The sequence below is a fragment of the Delphinus delphis genome, chromosome 11 (assembly GCF_949987515.2).
Source record: "Delphinus delphis chromosome 11, mDelDel1.2, whole genome shotgun sequence".
In the NCBI taxonomy this organism is placed as follows: Eukaryota; Metazoa; Chordata; class Mammalia; order Artiodactyla; family Delphinidae; genus Delphinus; species Delphinus delphis.
The window spans coordinates 36,533,067-36,551,033 of record NC_082693.1 but is presented as its reverse complement, the minus strand read 5'-3'; the positions used below and the strand labels follow the sequence as shown (position 1 = coordinate 36,551,033).

General features: G+C 36.0%; 1 protein-coding gene across 2 annotated transcripts in view; it reads right to left on the bottom strand.

Annotated features, from left to right (window-relative positions):
• ARID2 (AT-rich interaction domain 2) overlaps positions 1–17,967 on the bottom strand; it is a 171,898-nt gene that overhangs the window by 25,194 nt on the left and 128,737 nt on the right. The gene's annotated exons all lie outside the window — the stretch shown is intronic.

The following is a 17,967-nucleotide window of genomic DNA, read 5'->3' as shown; positions in this document are numbered from 1 at the left end:
CCAGAGGTATTGAGTGCTTTCGCCAACTACAGAGAATTTAAAAAGCAGTTCATAGGTGTTTTTTTATTACAGGGAATTTTGGGGGTATCCTTTCTTTGAAAAAAAAAAAGACAAAATATAATCATACATTGTTTATGTATTTCAATTATAAACTGATGTGACGTCATGCTGACAATATATTAGTAAGAATAAAGATAAGAATAAGGACCTCTAGTTTCTGCTCATACATATAAAGAGCTTGGAAGTTGTCACTCCCATCCTCAGAACAAGAAAAAAGCTGAACAAAATGAAAATTAACAACTCTTCTTAAAATATCAGAGAACTGAGGTCACAAGGCAAACTCTTTCCCTGAAAACTAGACAGACAGTTGAATACAGAGAAACACAAAAAACTGCTTAAGTCAGTAACTGGTAGGAATACTGAAGCAGGAATTGATGGAGACCCAGTACGGACTGGGTCCTGAAGGGCCAGTCTCTGGGGAAAGCCCACACTTTGGTGAGTTTTATTTCCAGGAACCATAGCAGGTTCTCATGGTGAAGATGAGAACAACTCCCTAGCACTTCCAACAGGGAGAGTGAGAAAGTAACATTTTAAAATATGCCCAGGTTGCTCTTTTCTCCTTAATTAAGGCCTGCTCTCCAGAAAAATTACTTTACCAGAGGCTAATCTGACCAAGGGGAAGAGCAATCAGAAAACTTGAGCCCCTTTAGACTCCCTGTCTCATATAAAGGGAGAAAAATAAAGGCTAAGAAACTCTTCTCAAAGTCATAGCCCCTAGACTCAAATCCACTTAAAAAAAAAAAAAAGGTGAAATTTAATCATGAGATTATAGAATGCTTCCCCTCCCCAATACCTTATCAGCACATCAACAGTGCTCCGGTATAGTGACTGTGGATTACAAGGGAGAGAACTGTAAGTAAGATACAGACTCTACTTTAAAAGGAGAATCTAAGGAAACCCAAACACAAGTGCAAACATTAAACACAGCATAACTCCTTGCTAGATAAACATTAAACTCACACTAAAGGTCTATTTACCTCAGTTCCTATTAACTGATACATGTCCAGCTTTTAACAAAAACTTATAAGGCATGCTAGGTGTTAAAACAAAACAAAACAAAAACCACAGACTTAAGATACAATATAAGCATCAGAGCCAGATTCAGACATGGCAGAGATTTTGGAATTATTATCCTGGGAATTTAAAATGATTATGGTTAATATGCTAAGGCTCTAATGAAAAAAGCTGTAATATGTAAGAAGAGAATGTAAGCAGAGAAATGAAGATACTAAGAATCAAAAGGAAATGCTAGAAATTAAAAAAAAAAAACTAACAAATAAAGGATGCCTTTGATAAAATCATCAGTAGACAGCACATGGCAAAAGAAAGAACTGGTGAGCTTGAAGATATGTCAATAGAAACTTCCCAAACTGAAGAATATAGACAAAAAAGAATGAAAAAAAGGGAAACAGAACATCCAAGAACTGGGAGACAACTACAAGAGATGTAACATATGTGTACTGGGAATGGCAGAAAGAGGAAAGAGAGAAAAAAACAGAAGAAATATTTGAAATAAGAATGGCTGAGAATTTGCCAAAATTAATGACACACCAAACCACAGATCTAGGAAACTCAGAGAACATCAGGTAGGATAAATGTAAAAAACGACACTTACGCATATCATATTCAAACTGCTAAAAACCAAGGACAAAATATCTTGAAAGAAGACAGAGGGAAAAAAAAACACCTTACTGATAGAAGAACAAGGATAAGATTATACTGGATGTCTCTTGAGAAACCCTGCAAGCAAAGAGTAGAGTGAAATATTTATAAAGTATTGAAAGCAAAAGACTCACCAACCTAGAATTTTGTGCCCACAAACTGCCTTTCAAAAGTGAAGGAGAAATAAATACTTTCTCAAACAAACAAAAACTGAGTGCATTTGCACAGTAGACCTGCCTACAAGAAATGTTAAAAGAAGTTCTTTAGAGACAAGGAAAGTGGTAGAGGTCAAAAATTCAGCTCTATATAAAGAAAGGAAGGGTGTTAGAGAAGAAACAAATGGAGGTAAAACATTTTATACTTCTTATTCTTAACTGATTATAATAGAGGAATGTTTGTTCAAAATAATAGGAACAGGGCTTCCCTGGTGGCGCAGTGGTTGAGAGTCCGCCTGCCAATGCAGGGGACAGGGGTTCATGCCCCGGTCCAGGAAGATCCCACATGCTGCGGAGCGGCTAGGCCCGTGAGCCATGGCCGCTGAGCCTGCGCGTCCGGAGCCTGTGCTCCACAACGGGAGAGGCCACAACAGTGAGAGGCCCGTGTACCGCAAAAAAAAATAATAATAAAATAATAATAATAATATTAGGAACAATGTATTTGGTGATTATAGCTTTTGGATAAGTAAAATGAATGAAAGCAATGGCATAACAGACACGAGGAAAGAAGAATACTCTGTTACAAGGTACCTAAAATATCCATGAAGCCATATATTATTGTTTGAAAGTGGACTTAGAGTAGCTGTAAATATATATTTCAAACTCTAGGACAACCATAAAAAATTTTCAAAGAAGTATAATTGGTATGGTAAGAGAGAGGAGAAAATGGAACCATATAAAGTACTCAATTAAAACCAAAAAAGCAGGGCTTTCCTGGTGGCGCAGTGGTTGGGAGTCTGCCTGCCAACGTAGGGGACACGGTTCGAGCCCTGGCTCGGGAGGATGCCGCAAGCCGCGGAGCGGCTGAGCTTGTGTGCCACAGCTGCTGAGAATGTGCTCTGGAGCCAGTGAGCCACAACTACTGAGCATGCAGTGCTGCAACTACTGAAGCCCACGTGCCTGGAGCCTGTGCTCTGCAACAAGAGAAGTCACCGAAGCCTGCGCACTGCAACGAAGAGTAGCCCTCGCTCGCCGCAGCTAGAGAACGCCCGTGTGCAGCAACGAAGACCCAGTGCAGCCAAAAATAAATAAAATTTAAAAAAAAAAAAAAAAAAAAAAAAAAAAAAAAAAAAACCAAAAAAGCAGAATAACATGGGCAGATGAAAGAAACAAAAGCAAGTGAAGTAAATAGAAGACATTTACAAATACACGAGACATTAATACAACTGCATCAATAATCACTTTAAATATGACTGGTCTCAGTACACTAATTAAAAGACAAAGACTGGCAAAGTAAATAAAAAACAATGTGTGGTTAAATAAAAAGACAGAGATAGACTAAAAGTAAAGGGAAGGAAAAATATGTACCATGCTAACACTAATCAAAAGAAAGCTGGATTAATTACATTAATTTCAGAAAAAACAGACTTGAGAACAAGGATATTACGAGGGACATTATTCCATAACGGTAAGGAGGTCAATTCTTCACAAAGACAATTCTTAAGGTATGTAATCCTAACACAAGGTGCATCAAAACATGAGGCAAAATCTGATAGAATTGCAAGGAGAAATAGACAAATCCATCGTTATACTTGGAGACTTCCACACACCTCTATCAGTAATTGACAGTTCCAGCAGGCAGAAAATCAGTAAGGATGTAGTTGAATTAAACAGCACCATCAATCAGTTGGATCTAATTGACATTTATATAATACTTCACCCAACAATAGCAGAAAATACATTTTTTTTCATGCTTACATGAACATTCACCAAGATTGACCACATTCTGGGATAGAAAACATACCTGAACAAATTTAAAATAGAAACTGTAAAAAGTATGCTTTAAGATCACAGTGGAATTAAACTAGAAATCTCTAACAAAAAGATAGCTGAAATATCCCCAAATATTTGGAGATCAAACAACAAACTTCTAAAATATTCTAACTAAATGAAAATGAAAATACAACTTATCAAAGTTTGTGGGATATACCTAATGCAGTATACAAAGGGGAAGTTATAGCATTAAATGTATGTATTAGAAAAGACTATCTAAAATCAATAATCTAAGCTTCCATCTTAGGAAACTAGAGAAAGAAGAGCAGTGTAAACTCATAGCAAGCAAAAGAAAAGAAAGAATGAAAATCAGAGCAGAAATCAATTAAATGAAAACAGGGAATCAAGAGAGAAAATCAAAACCAAAAGCTGGAAGAGATAAACCTCTAGCCAGCTTAAAAAAGAAAAAATGAGAGAAAACACAAATTACTAATACCAGAAATAAGAGGGGAGTTCTAGCTACTGACCCCACAGATATTAAAAGGATAATAAAAGAATATTATAAATAACTTTATGCCACAAATTTGGTAACTTAGATGAAGTGGATCAATAAAAGACACAATCTGCCAAAACTCACACAAGGATTAGTAGATAACCTGAATAAGTCTGTAATTATTAAAGAAACTGAGTCAATAATTAATAACCTTCCAAAAAAAAAAAACAAAAAACAAAAAAACGCACTAGGCCAAGATGGTTTCACTGCTGAATTCTACCAAACATTTAAGGTAGAAATGATACCAATTCTCTATGATGCCTACAAGAAAATGGAAGCAGAGTGAATACTTCCTAATTCATTCTATGAGGCATTACCCTAGTATTAAACTCACACAAAGACAGAAAAACTACAGACTAGTATCTCTCATGAACATAGATGCAAAAATCATCAAGAAAAACATTCACAAATCAAAGCAAACAATGTATAAAAAGAACTATATACTAATGAAGAATGATGCACTTTTTCACTGTGGGCCCCCCTATCCTGCTCTACTCCTTTGCTGAGCCACTGAGGCCAATTGTGAGAGCACTGAATAAATACCTTGAGCAAAGCTGGGAAAAAATTTATTTATTTTATTTATTTATTCCAGGTATGGAAGGCTGGTTCAATATTCAAAAATTAGTTGATGTAATCCATCACATCAATAGCCTAAAGAAGAAAAATCATATGATTATACCAATAGATGTACAAAAAGCATTTGCCAAAATCTAACACCCATGGCTTACTAGGAACTTGGCGAACAGCCCAATTAAAAAATGAATTAGGGGCTTCCCTGGTGGCGCACTGGTTGAGAATCTGCTTGCCAATGCAGGGGACACAGGTTCGAGCCCTGGTCTGGGAAGATCCCACATGCCACGGAGCAACTAGGCCCGTGCGCCACAACTACTGAGCCTGTGAGTCTGGAGCCTGTGCTCCACGACAAGAGAGGCCGCGATAGTGAGAGGCCCGCGCACCGTGATGAAGTGTGGTCCCTGCTCGCCGCAACTAGAGAAAGCCCTTGCCCAGAAACGAAGACCCAAAATAGCCAAAAAAAACCATAAAACAAAAAAAAACAAAAAACCGAAAAAAAATGAATTAAATCTAAATAGGCACCCCACCAAAGAAGATATACAGATGGTAAATAAGTATATGAAAAGATGCTCAACATCTTTTGTCCTTAAGGAAATACAAATTAAAACAGAGATACAGAATGGCTAAAATTGAAAAAACTGACAATATCAAATGCTGACGATGATATGGAGCAAGAGGAACTCTCATTCATTGCTGGTGGGAATGCAAAATGGCAGAGCCACTTTGGAAAGCAGTATGACGGTACCTTACAATGCTAAACATAGGCTTACCATATGATCAAGCAATTGTAATCCTGAATATTTGCCCAAATTAGTTGAAAAAGTATGTCCACACAAAAACCTGCATACAAATGTTTATAGTGGCTTTATTTATAATTGTCCAAAACCAAAAGCTACCAAAATGTCCTTCTATAGTTGAATGGATAAGCAAACTGCTACATCCAAACAATGGAAGATCATTCAGCAATAAAAATAAGCTATCGAGCCACAAAAGACATGGAGGAACCTTAAACACATATTGCTTAGTGAAAGAAGCCAGTCTGAAAAGGCTACATACTATATGATTCCAACTATATGACACTCTGGAAAAGGAAAAACTATACAGAGATAGTTAAAAAAAAAAAAGAAAAGAAAAGAAAGAAAAAATCAATGGTTAGCAGGGTTTAGGAAGGGAGGCAGTAGGGACAAATGAATAGGTGAAGCATAGCAGATTTTCAGGGTGGTAATAGTATTCTGTAAGATAATATAATGGTGGATGCATGATATCATGCATGGTCAAAATCCACAGAAGTTATAACACAAAGAGTGAATCCTAATGGAAACTATGGACTTAGTTAATAATAATGTATAAATACTACTCATCAATCATAACATATGTACCACACGAATTCAAGTGTTAATATTAGGAGAAACTGCACAGGGAAGAGGGAGTATATGAGAACTCTGCATTACTAGGTCAACATTTTTATAAATCTAAAACTGCTCTAAAAATTGTCTATTAAATTTTTTTGAAGAAATAAGATAAATATTACCACTCTACTATTATTTAACTGTTTATTTTATATTTTATTTTACTTTATCTTCTTTTTTCTTCCTTCCTTCCCTCCTCCTTCCTCTCCCTCCTTCCCTCTCTCCCTCCCTCCTTCCCTCCCTCCCTCCTTTCTTTCTTTCTTTCTTTCTCTCTCTCTCTCCTCTCTCCCTCTCTCTCTCTCGCTCTCGCTCTCTCCCTCCCTCCCTCCCTCTCCCTCTCTCTCTTTCTTTCTTTCTTCTACCAATTATTTCTTTCTACTTTTTCTCCCTTTTATTCTGAGCCGTGTGGATGAAAGGCTCTTGGTGCTGCAGCCAGAAGTCTGTGCTGTGCCTCTGAGGTGGGAGAGCCAACTTCAGGACACTGGTCCACAAGAGACCTCTCAGCTCCACATAATATCAAACGGCGAAAAATCTCCCAGAGATCTCCATCTCAACACCAGCACCCAGCTTCACTCAACGACCAGCAACCTACAGTGCTGGACACCCTATGCCAAACAACTAGCGAGACAGGAACACAACCCCACCCATTAGCAGAGAGGCTGCCTAAAATCATAGTAAGTCCACAGATACACCCAAATACACCAACAGACGTGGACTTGCCCACCAGAAAGACAAGATCCAGCCTCATCCACCAGAACACAGGCACTAGTCCCCTCCACCAGGAAGCCTACACAACCCACGGAAACAACCTTAGCCACTGGGGACAGACACCAAAAACAACGGGAACTACGAACCTGCAGCCTGCAAAAAGGAGACCCCAAATACAGTAAGATAAGCAAAATGAGAAGACAGAAAAACACACCGCAGATGAAGGAGCAAGATTAAAATCCACCAGACCTAACAAATGAGGAGGAAATAGGCAGTCTACCTGAAAAAGAATTCAGAATAATGATAGTAAAGATGATCCAAAATCTTGGAAATAGAATAGACAAAATGCAAGAAACATTTAACAAGGACCTAGAAGAACTAAAGAGGAAACAAGCAACGATGAATAACACAATAAATCAAATTAAAAATACTCTAGATGGGATCAATAGCAGAATAACTGAGGCAGAAGAACGGATAAGTGACCTGGAAGATAAAAGAGTGGAAATAACTACTGCAGAGCAGAATAAAGAAAAAAGAATGAAAAGAACTGAGGACAGTCTCAGAGACCTCTGGGACAACATTAAATACACCAACATTCGAATTATAGGGGTTCCAGAGAAGAAGAGAAAAAGAAAGGGACTGAGAAAATATTTGAAGATATTATAGTTGAAAACTTCCCTAATATGGGAAAGGAAAGAGTTAATCAACTCCAGGAAGCACAGAGAGTCCCATACAGGATAAATCCAAGGAGAAATACGCCAAGACACATATTAATCAAACTGTCAAAAATTAAATACAAAGAAAACATATTAAAAGCAGCAAGGGAAAAACAACAAATAACACACAAGGGAATCCCCATACGGTTAACAGCTGATCTTTCAGCAGAAACTCTGCAAGCCAGAAGGGACTGGCAGGACATATTTAAAGTGATGAAGCAGAAAAACCTGCAACCAAAATTACTCTACCCAGCAAGGATCTCATTCAGATTTGATGGAGAAATTAAAACCTTTAGCGACACGCAAAAGCTGAGAGAGTTCAGCACCAGCAAACCAGCTTCACAACAAATACTAAAGGAACTTCTCTAGGCAAGAAACACAAGAGAACGAAAAGACCTACAATAACGAACCCAAAACAATTAAGAAAATGGGAATAGGAACATACATATCGATAATTACCTTAAATGTAAATGGACTAAATGCTCCCACCAAAAGACACAGATTGGCTGAATGGATACAAAAACAAGACCCATCTATATGCTGTCTACAAAAGACCCACTTCAGACCTGGAGACACATACAGACTGAAAGTAAGGGGATGGAAAAAGATATTCCATGCAAATGGAAACCAAAAGAAAGCTGGAGTAGCAATTCTCATATCAGACAAAATAGACTTTAAAATAAAGACTATTAGAAGAGACAAAGAAGGATACTACATAATGATCAAGGGATCGATCCAAGAAGAAGATATAACAATTATAAATATTTATGCACCCAACATAGGAGCACCTCAATACATAAGGCAAATACTAACAGCCATAAAAGGGTTAGTAACACAATCAGAGTAGGGGACTTTAACACCCTACTTTCACCAATGGACAGATCATCCAAAATGCAAATAAATAAGGAAACACAAGCTTTAAATGATACATTAAACAAGATGGACTTAATTGATTTTTATAGGACATTCCAACCAAAAACAACGGAATACAAATTTTTCTCAAGGGCTCATGGAACATTCTCCAGGATAGATCACATCTTGGGTCACAAATCAAGCCTTGGTAAATTTAAGAAAATTGAAATTGTATCAAGTATCTTTTCCGACCACAACGCTACGAGACTATGTATGAATTACAGGGAATGATCTGTAAAAAATACATACACATGGAGGCTAAACAATACACTACTTAATAATGAAGTGATCACTGAAGAAATCAAAGAGGAAATCAAAAAGTACCTAGAAACAAATGACAATGGAGACACGACGACCCAATAACTATGGGATGCAGCAAAAGCAGTTCTAAGAGCTAAGTTTATAGCAATACAATCTTACCTTAAGAAACAGGAAACATCTCGAATAAACAACCTAACCTTGCACCTAAAGCAATTAGAGAGAGAAGAACAAAAAAACCCCAAAGTTAGCAGAAGAAATCATAAAAATCAGATCAGAAATAAATGAAAAACTAATGAAGGAAACAATAGCAAAGATCAATAACACTAAAAGCTGGTTCTTTGAGAAGATAAACCATTACCCAGACTCATCAAGAAAAGAAGGGAGAAGACTCAAATCAATAGAATTAGAAATGAAAAAGGAGAAGTAACAACTGACACTGCAGAAATACAAAAGATCATGAGTGATTACTACAAGCAACTCTATGCCAATAAAAAGGACAACCTGGAAGAAATGGACAAATTCTTAGAAATGCACAACCTGCCAAGACTGAATCAGGAAGAAATAGAAAATATGAACAGACCAATCACAAGCACTGAAATTGAAACTGTGATTAAAAATCTTCCAACAAACAAAAGCCCAGGAACAGATGGCTTCACAGGCAAATTCTATCAAACATTTAGAGAAGAGCTAACACCTATGCTTCTCACACTCTTCCAACATATAGCAGAGGGAGGAACACTCCCAAATTCCTTCTACGAGGCCACCATCACCTTAATACCAAAACCAGACAAGGATGTAACAAAAAAGGAAAACTGCAGGCCAATATCACTGATAAACACAGATGCAAAAATCCCCAACAAAATACTAGCAAACAGAATCCAACAGCACACTAAAAGGATCATACACCATGATCAAGTGGGGTTTATTCCAGGAATGCAAGGATTCTTCAATATACGCAAATCAGTCAACGTGATACACCATATTAACAAACTGAAGGAGAAAAACCATATGATCACCTCAATAGATGCAGAGAAAGCTTTTGTCAAAATTCAACACCCATTTATGATAAAAACCCTGCAGAAAGTAGGCATAGAGGGAACTTTCCTCAACATAATAAGGGCCATATATGATAAACCTGCAGCCAACATCGTCCTCAATGGTGAAAAACTGAAAGCATTTCCACTAAGATCAGGAAGAAGACAAGGTTGCCCACTCTCACCACTCTTATTCAACATAGTTTTGGAAGTTTTAGCCACAGCAATCAGAGAAGAAAAGGAAATAAAAGGAATTCAAATCGGAAAAGAAGAAGTAAAGCTGTCACTGTTTGCAGATGACATGATACTATACATAGAGAATCCTAAAGATGCTACCAGAAAACTGCTAAAGCTAATCAATGAATTTGGTAAAGTAGCAGGATAAAAAATTAATGCACAGAAATCTCTGGCATTCCTATACACTAATAATTAAAAATCTGAAAGTGAAATCAAGAAAACACTCCCATTTACCACTGCAACAAAAAGAATAAAATATCTAGGAATAAACCTACCCAAGGAGACAAAAGACCTGTATGCAGAAAATTATAAGACACTGATGAAAGAAATTAAAGATGATACAAATAGATGGAGAGATATACCATGTTCTTGGATTGGAAGAATCAACATTGTGAAAATGACTGTACTACCCAAAGCAATCTACAGATTCAATGCAATCCCTATCAAACTACCACTGGCATTTTTCACAGAACTAGAACAAAAAATTTCACAATTTGTATGGAAACACAAAAGACCCCAAATATCCAAAGCAATCTTGAGAACAAAAAACGGAGCTGGAGGAATCAGGCTCCCTGACTTCAGACTATACTACAAAGCTACAGTAATCAAGACAGTATGGTACCAGCACAAAAACAGAAATATAGATCAATGGAACAGGATAGAAAGCCCAGAGATAAACCCACGCACATATGGTCACCTTATGTTTGATAAAGGAGGCAGGAATGTAGAGTGGAGAAAGGACAGCCTCTTCAATAAGTGGTGCTGGGAAAACTGGACAGCTACATGTAAAAGTATGAGATTAGATCACTCCCTAACACCATACACAAAAATTAGTTCAAAATGGATTAAAGACCTAAATGTAAGGCCAGAAACTATTAAAATCTTAGAGAAAAACATAGGCAAAACACTCTATGACATAAATCACAGCAAGATCTTTTTTGACCCACTTCCTGGAGAAATGGAAATAAAAACAACAATAAACAAATGGGACCTAATGAAACTTCAAAGCTTTTGCACAGCAAAGGAAACCATAAACAAGACGAAAAGACAACCCTCAGAATGGGAGAAAATATTTGCAAATGAAGCAACTGACAAAGGATTATTCTCCAAAATTTATAAGCAGTTCATGCAGCTCAATAACAAAAAAGCAAACAACCCAATCCAAAAATGGGCAGAAGACCTAAATAGACATTTCTCCAAAGAAGATATACAGATTGCCAACAAACACATGAAAGAATGCTCAACATCATTAATCATCAGAGAAATGCAAATCAAAACTACAATGAGATATCATCTCACACCAGTCAGAATGGCCATTATCAAACAATGTAGAAACAATAAATGCTGGAGAGGGTGTGGAGAAAAGGGAACACTTGTGCACTGCTGGTGGGAATGTGAATTGATACAGCCACTATGGAGAATAGTATGGAGGTTCCTTAAAAAACTACAAACAGAACTACCATATGACCCAGCAATCCCACTACTGGGCATATACCCTGAGAGAACCATAATTCAAAAAGAGTCATGTACCAAAATGTTCATTGCAGCTCTATTTACAATAGCCAGGACATGGAAACAACCTAAGTGTCCATAAACAAATGAATGGATAAAGAAGATGTGGCACATATATACAATGGAATATTACTGAGCCATAAAAAGAAACGAAATTGAGCTATTTGTAATGAGGTGGATAGACCTAGAGGCTGTCATACAGAGTGAAGTAAGTCAGAAAGAGAAAGACAAATACCGTATGCTAACACATATATATGGAATTTAAGGGGAAAAAAATGTCATGAAGAACCTAGGGGTAAGACAGGAATAAAGACACAGACCTACTAGAGAATCGACTTGAGGATATGGGGCGGGGGAAGGGTAAGCTGTGACAAAGCGAGAGAGTGGCATGGACATATATACACTACCAAACGTAAGGTAGATAGCTAGTGGGAAGCAGTCGCATAGCACAGGGAGATCAGCTCGGTGCTTTGTGACCGCCTGGAGGGTTGGGATAGGGAGGGTGGGAGGGAGGGAGACGCAAGAGGGAAGAGATATGGGAACATATGTATATGTATAACTGATTCACTGTGTTATGAAGCAGAAAATAACACACCATTGTAAAGCAATTATACTCCAATAAAGATGTAAAAAAAAATGGGCAGAAGACATATATAGACTTTTCTCTGAAGAAGAAATACAGTTGACTAATAGGCACATGAAAGGATGCTCAATATCACTAATTATTAGAGAAATGGAAGCCAAAACTACAATGAGGTATCACCTCATACCAGTCAGAATGGTCATCATCAAAAAGTCTACAAATAACAAATGCTTGAGAGGGTGTGGAGAAAAAGGAACACCCCTAACTGTTGGTTGGAATGTAAATTGGTGTAGCCACTATGGAGAACAGTACGGAGCTTCCTTAAAAAACTAAAAACTAAACATAGAGTTACCATAAGACCCTGCAATCCCACTCCCTGGCATATATTTGGAGAGAACTCTAATTTGAAAAGATACATGCACTTCAATGTTCATAGCAGAACTATTCACAATAGCCAAAACATGGAAACAACCTAAATGTCCATTGACAGATGAATGGATAAATAAGATGTGGTATATATATATATATTTATTTATTTACATATTTATATATATATACACACACACACACACATACATACAATGGAATATTACTCAGGCAAAAATGAATGAAGTAATGCCATTTGTAGCAACATGGATGGACCTAAAGATTATCATACTAAGTGAAGTGAGTCAGACAGAGAAAGACAACTATCATACGATATCACCTATATGTGGAATCTAAACAAATTATACTAATGAACTTATTTACAAAACAGAAACAGATTCAACAGACACAGAAAACAAATTTACAGTTACCAAAGTGGGGTAGTGAGGGATAAATTAGGAGCTTGGGATTAACAGATAAACACTACATTAAATAAAATAGATAAATAACAAGGTCCTACTGTATAGCACAGGGAACTATGTTCAGTATCTTGTAATAACCAGTAATGGAAAAAAATCTGAAAAAAACATATATATAATTGAATCACTTTGCTGTATACCAGAAACAAACACAACATTGTAAATGAACTATTTTTCAATTAAAATAAATAAATAAATAAATAAAATGCAGTATCATTCAATTAGTTTGCAAGTACAACAGGCTGTTTAACAGCTCCATTTCAATAGCAATGAAACATTAGCATAATTATGCATGAAATTAAAAAGATGAATTTCATGATTTCAAGAGTATTTCTTCCATCTAGGTCTAAGTATTTTTTAATCTTTCTTTACTCTGACAGTCATTAAAATTAAATCTCAAAATAAACTGAACCTAGTACTGCTTCATCACATTGTATTGAACTAAGATTAAAAAAAAAAATGAAGCCTATTCAATTACATTGCTCTTATTTAAAGTGTGACTAATAATGATGAGTTTTTAGTAAGAGCAAATATGTTATAAACACAATAATATACATTTTAAAGTCATTTATAATGTTTGTGCCATTTTAAATGTTTTTTTTTTTTTTTTTTTTTTTTTTGCGGTACGCGGGCCTCTCACTGTTGTGGCCTCTCCCGTTGCGGAGCACAGGCTCCAGATGTGCAGGCTCAGTGGCCATGGCTCACGGACCCAGCCCGCTCTGCGGCATGTGGGATCTTCCCGGACCGGGGCACGAGCCCGTGTCCCCTGAGTTGGCAGGCGGGCTCTCAACCACTATGCCACCAGGGAAGCCCTAAATGATACTCTTTTATTTGCTGGTTTGTGCATGTTTTATGATGCATATGTCAAATTAGTATAACAATACATTGTGACCTTATAAACAAGTGTACATGCAATGGGGCTACACCCTCACAACATTTTTAGGACAGGGATTAAAAACAAAAAAGAAAGAAGATAAATTTTACCACTCTACTATTATATAACTGTTCTGGAAACATTAGATATTATAATTGGATGAGAGGACAAACTAAGAGGCATAAATACAGAAAACAACCACCAGTTAAAAATACAGTAGAAGTTAAGATCATTTATGGTTAACAAGAAAAAAGAACTATAACTAGCAATAAACTTAATAAAGTTGCAGGATTTATGTGAAGAAAATGTTAAAGCTCTACTGGGGTGAAAAAGACTATAATACCATGGGATGATACTGTTTTCTTATAAGGAAAAAATCAATACTGGAAAAATAGTCACTACCTAAAAACAAACAAAAATACCTATTCACTAAAAGGAATTAAAATGAAAATCCCAACATGCTTTCCTGGGGGAATCTCTGGAAACACTCTAAAGTTCATTTGAAAGGATAAATATCTGTGCAGGTATCAAGTCTGATTTATACATCACTCTAATTTCAAAACCTAACACAGTGCCTGGTGCAAGGTAAGTGCTTGAAACAATAATGAGAAACACTGAAAAAGAAAATTAGGAGGTGGAACTTGCCATCCAACATCAAAACTGAAAGTGACAGTATGATAAGGACAGAGACCACTCGGATAACAAGTGATTCAGAAACAGAAAAAGCATACAGAAATTTAGTACATATTGAGGGTAGCCATTTGAATGCCTAAAGAAAAAATGCACTCATCAATATGTTAGTCATTTGGAAAACAATAGTTAGATTCACAGTTCACTTTATACATGAAACTAAATTACAGATGGATCAAAAAAATATTACAGTGCAGAAGGCAACAAAATGTGTATTTTATGATCTAAGCATTGAGAAGGTCTTTCTAAACATGAAATAAAAACCATTAGTTTTTCTAGTCTGTCCACTGAAAAGTCCTAGAAGCAATAACCAACTTAAAAGCAATGGGTACTCCCTGAAGCCTAGACTAAATATCATTTCCCATTAAAAGACACCAGACGTCCTTGGAGAAACAGTTGATTCCCCATATGGGGCAGGAGATATACAAGTTAAGTCTGGAACATTCCATCTAACAGAGAGCAAGGAAGCTATCAAAGACATATTAAGATCATAACCAGCTTGAAGAGGCTTTCACTGGCCAAAGATGGGACAAGTTGAACACTAAGAAGGATATAATAACTGCAATGCACTGAAATACCTCAAATATGTTTATGTTTATAAGTTTGTTCCCAATGATACTAAAATCAAAAGCAAATTAAAAAATAGAAAACCTAACCTCATAGTCAGCTTTCTGCAGTGTTAGTAAACAACTCATTATTTTGAAAATTGGTAAATAAGAGAAATAATAATCTCTCTAGCCTTTTCTCTAGAAACTATTCTTTAGAGAAATCAGAGTTGATAAAAAGGAAAGTTTTACATTTTATAAACAATAAAATAATGTATCTAGGCCATAATTTTCAATGGCTGTTTACATCACAAAAAGAGACACAAGATAGTACCTATCGCCTGATGGAAGTACACAATGCCATTTCTAAAACACTCTTCATAAAAATCAAACTGGAATCTGATCAAACATCTGGACCTAACTACTAACTTACAGAAAATTCAAGGTCAGAGTAACATGCTACACAATAGCAGCAAAATCAGACTGTGATGCTCTACAGGACAAATGACCTGCTTTTATCAACAAAAAACTGCGAGGAAAAAAACTGAGAGATGGAGGGGTAATCTACAGATTAAAAGAGACTTAAAAGACTTCAACCAGAGTCAATGTTTGAATCTTGGATTCCAGTTCAAACTCTAAGTAAACAGAAGACAAGCGGAGAAATGTAAACACTGACTGGCTATCTGAAGAACTCATAATATTGAAGAAATTAATGTTATTTTTCTGCAGGGGTATAACTTATGGTTAAAGAGTAGGGTCCTCAATTTTTAGAGATACATGCCTGCAGATTAAAAAAGAAATTACTAATACGTGTGATGTAAGGGTGAATGGCGCATTTCACAACAATATATCAGTGAAGGAAATAATTTTAGTTCTGAATCTGATTGCAACAAGGAAGATTCTTCATTACTATTTTTGATCAGATATTAAAGAAATCAGAGCATAGCTATCTAGGGACAATAGCTACGACATGGATTACTCCACTTGGAATTGAAACTAAAACTGAATAGTTATCCCTTGGTATCCATTGCGGATTGGTTCCAGGTCCCCCTTACATACCAAAATCTGCAGATGCTCAAGTCCTTTATATAAAATGGCAAAGTATTTGCATATAACCTAAGCATATACTCCCATATACTTTAAATCATTTACAGATTACTTATAATACCTAATACAATGCAAATGCTACGTAAATAGCTGTCAGCACACGGCAAATTCAAGTTTTGCTTTTTCAAATTTTCTGGAATTTGGGGGGGAGTATTTTTGATTCATGTTCGGTGGAACCCTCAGATGCAGATATGAAGGGTCAACTGTAATAAAAGCCTTTACTCTCCTCACATCCTTATGCTCTTGGTATCCTAAGCTTCTCATAGTTCCCTGGGCATAACTAGCTCCTTCTATAATTCCCTGCACTTGCTATGCTGACTGGAATTATTTTTGCAAGACAAATTCCTACTCATTCTTTAACAACCAACTCAAAAGAAATGTCTATAGCAAAACTTCTCTAACCACCCTGGCATTATATTAACTGTCCATTATGCTGCCAGTAATGCTGTAAGACTATCTTTGTACAGTACTTATTTAAACTGTAATTTATTTGTTTTTTGGATCTGCTTCCCTAAAAGCTCAGAGTGATCTTTTATCTCTACCTCCTAGCACATGAACCCTTCTAAAAGGGTGCTCAGTAAGTATCTGCAGAATCAAACTGAACTTATTTACCAAACGCAGTATCTAGAAAGACTTTAAAAATTGATAAGGTCTAAGAAGTCTTGTTGAGTCTTTTCCAGAAAAGACTTAAAAAGAAGAGGTAGATCATCAAGTTTTGTAACACTAATCCTACTAGCAAGATGGGAAACTGCTGTGCATTTAGGTTCATTAACTCTTCCAGCAAATTTTTTTTTTCTTGAAATACTCTAACACTTCATCTAAAGAAGCTATTCTGAAACTTTTTAGTCAACTAACAGCATTAACTGACTACCTACTCCATCAGCTACTATTTTGCAATGGAAAAACAAAAAACAAAATCTAAAAAAAAAAAGTAAAGAATAGAATTTGACATCAGTGAAAAAAGTTTCAAATTAACTTACAACATAAACTTAAAAAAAAATGGTCAAATTAAATAAATGAAAGAAATAGAACCTAAAGCACTAATTTTAAACAAGTTTTTTGACAGATTTTTACACTATGACCTAGATATGCATACTTACATACACATATAACTGAAAACAATACTTACCCTTACCAACATAATGGAATCTGATATATTTTATTCACTTTTTTACTGAAAAGAAAAACAAGCAAAACCCTCCTGGTAGACTTGCCAAAATGATTTCATGACCCCGCTGCTGGGTTGAGATTTAAAGTTTGATAAACACTGTCCAAAGAAATTTTGCATACTATTAATAATCCCTAGGCTACACAATCCTACAGCCACAATCCTACAACAAAGGACAGCCACAATCCTACAACAAATCTATATATGAAATCTGTCTATATCATAAAAATTATGAATAGCAAATACAATTTTCAAAAGGATGAGGCAATTTCTGCTATAGTTAGGAAAAGTAAAATGGCATCTTTGATATCTAAAAAAATGAAGGATATTATGTCTATTAAGACAAGTGCCTTAGTCCTAGAGCTCTAAAAAAGTGACAAGGCAAAGGTTCTTAGCTGAGTACTGTTACAGGAACTGAGGTTTTAGTTTAAACAATATTATTCTCAAGTTCAATATTATTCACAAGTTTTCCTTTAAGTCTAAGAAAGCCTTGTTTAAGAAATTCAATTCCACTTATTGTTCATCTTAGTTATTAAACTGTGAGATAATATGGTTTTTAAAATTTTCATGGGGTGTCCATCTTAAACTCA